The following is a 3,330-nucleotide window of genomic DNA, read 5'->3' on the forward strand; positions in this document are numbered from 1 at the left end:
ATCTATAAGCAATCTTACATGTTTAGGTTTATTGTTTTTTTTTAATTATTATTATTGTGTTCTTTATCTTTTTTTATTTATTGAGATACAGCATGGAATAGTCCTTCTGGCCCTTTGAGCTGCGCCACCCAGCAATTCTTCATTTTTTAATCCTAGCATAATCACAGAACAATCTACAATGACCAATTACCTATCAACTGGAAGACCTTTGGAATGTGGAAGGAAACCAGAGCACCTGGAGGAAAACCATGCGGTCATGGGAAGAATGTACAAACTCCCGAGAGGCAGTGGCAGGAATTGAACCCAGTAAAGTGTTGTGCTAACCCCTATGCTACCATAGGTTTTTGTTGTGCTGCCTCGGATCTGGAGTAACAATTATTTTGTTCTCCTTACATTTATGTACAGGAAATTACATTAAACAATTTGGAATCTAGAATACAGCCACGATTTTCAGTATTATCAAAAAGACCACAGACTATCAACAGTTATGTTTTCTTGTGGAAGACAGGTAATTTACAGGTACAGAGCAAGACTAGAATGAAAGATGAGAGTGGCCATAAGAAGAACAGTGTTACAAGAGCAGATACTATTGAGATGTCGTAATTGCCTTCATACTTAACTTCATACTTTTAAATTAGAATGTTATAAAATAGTTTAAAACAATGATACTTTCTTGTCTTGCTGTTATTGTCCAGATTCAACCCCACTTCAGAAGCCTGAGTCCTTAATTGAGAGCAATTATTTGTAAGTTCTAAATCTTCTTTCACTCCGGAAACATGAACACATAATCAAGAACAATTATGAGGGAGTGTTACTGTGTCCTTCATTCCACAGACTTGAGCACATGAACTAGAACATTTTTTTTGGAGTTTTGCACAGTCTTATTAAAGATTGACTCATTCTGCTATCTAATATGGATATAAAATATTTGTGGTACCACTTGAAGAGGAAAGGGGTTCTTGCAAGGTCCTAGCCAAATTATATAGGTTAACCAACATTGCCAATGCAAATTACTCCATCAATTTACATGTAGAAAACAGCTGTCTTATTTGTCATATTGAAGAATTGATGACACTGTGAAACACTATGTTGCTTTGAAGGAGCCTTATCATAAGCAGCAGTCATAGATTTATGATTATTGATACTTTGTGAAGAAAAGATTAAATGTAAAATAGAATGAATAAGAGGTAAAATCAATACTTCAGTATTCCATTCCAATGAATGGTCAGCGACCTGAAATGATAGCTCTGTTTCTCTTTCCTTGACCTATTGAGTATTTTCAGAATTCCCTGTTGTTCATGGTCCCATAAAGTGTCTGCAATCTGAAATATTGTCTTTGTTTTTCTTCCCACAAACGTGGACTGACCTGCTGAATATTTTCTGATTCTATTTTAGATTTCCGGCATTTTTATTTTTCTTCATTCCCTGTTCTTATTTCAGCAATAAATAAAACACCTTCCCAGTTCAATATAGCTTTGACCATACCCAAACAAAGAAATTTGATGCCAACATTTTCCAAGCACACTCCAAGAAAATAGCAGCCTTAAAAAGGACCCATTATCCCAAGTTTTTGTCATCTATGTGATACATAATCTTCAAATACTATTGACTTACTTGCTCTAATACAGTGAGCTCTTGTCTCTCTTTTAAAAGTCTCCATTTTCTGGGTGCCCCTTGCCTGCAAATAACCTACTCCAATCAACTTTTCTGAGCTTCTGTTGAATGCTGCTAGAATATGCCCTGCCCCAACTTGGAACTTTAACATGTGAACTAAAGAGTCATAGAGTAATGCAGCACCGAATGGATCCTTTGGCCCATCGAGTCAGAGCCAAACTATTAACGTGTTTAGTTCCAATTACCTGCACCCGGCTATAGCTCTCCATATCCATCCTATCCAAATTTCTTTTCAATGTTGGAATTGAACCTGTATCCACTATGCCTGCTGGAAGCTCATTCCATACTCTCATCACCCTCTGAGTGAAAAGGTTCCCCTTCAGGTTCCCTTTAAACAGTTCACTTTTCTCCCTTAAGCCATGACCTCTAGTTCTAGTCTCACCCAACCTCAGTGGTCCAACCAGACCTGACCTTTTCCACACTTCTAATGATCCCTAACCTCTAGACCTCTCTGGGGTAGAGTTTTTCTTTCAATTCACCACACTCGGAACAAGGAAATTTCTATACGCCGCACTTCCAATGAACTCCACCATGGACGGTCTCAGGCCTGGCTGTGAAAGGAGGAGGATTGGGCATTGGGCCAGCAAGATAATCCTGTAAAAACCCAGTGCTACAGAAGCTGCGAGGGTCTTATCTTTGAGAGAGGAAGGAGAAGATGTGTTACACCTGCAATAATTTGAAAGACTGGCCCAGGACAGAGGACACTAGTGAACTACTGTCGGTGGCCTATGCCACAGTGGGGGTGATTGGTTTAAGTAAGTCACTTTCAATGACCAATCTCTTACTTTGTAAGATGCCCCCTCATTTGAGATTTTCTCACTTGTGAAAACATCTCAACATCAACCTGTCACGCCCACTGAAGGTTGTCTGTGTCTCACTAAAGAGATCCTTCGCTCTTATCTACAAACTGCTTGGTCTAAACTGCCTAACTGCTTGACCTAAACTGCTTGGCCTTTCTTGATTGGACAATCCCCGACCTGAGGAATTAGCCTGGTCCAATGTTGCTATATCTTTTTTCAGATAAGGAACCAAAACTGTGCAGAATGTTCCAGTTGTGACCTCACCACCACCCTGTACAAATGTAAAATATGTCATCTCCAAACCCTTCACTATGAAACCAACATTTGACCTCTAAATGCTGAATTTATGTGCTATGTTGAAGGATTAGCCAGCCATTCCACGTATCTGTGCTTATCAGTTACATGAGTGTTAAGCAATTTAATTTAATGAAATAAAAATGAATTATTATTTTATACAAGAAACCCTCAGAATCCTGTTCAGTTATCTTTTGCAAAAATATCTTGATTTATCACCACACATAAATTAATCACATATTTTAACAGAGCTGGTAGTTAATAGAAAAGACCAAATAAGGCTAGATATTTTGTGTGTTTTTGCTTTCTCCAGATGTCGATAAATTCTGTTGCCTAAGCAGCGAGGTCTACAATTTCTTATGACCTAGGATTTGGAGTCAATTCTCTTCTCATGGATCCCGAATATAGAAACGATTGGGGGTGGTTGACGGCGGAGGATGGAACATAAATAGCTGGGCGGCAGCCAAGATAACAAGTACTAAGAAAGCACAGCAAGGCCGTGCTCAGAATAAGATGACATGAAGCAGAGCTGGGATGAATTCCTCCTCTGCCTTTGCCAGAT

Source organism: Hemitrygon akajei, chromosome 10, assembly GCF_048418815.1.
Source record: "Hemitrygon akajei chromosome 10, sHemAka1.3, whole genome shotgun sequence".
Taxonomy (NCBI): domain Eukaryota; kingdom Metazoa; phylum Chordata; class Chondrichthyes; order Myliobatiformes; family Dasyatidae; genus Hemitrygon; species Hemitrygon akajei.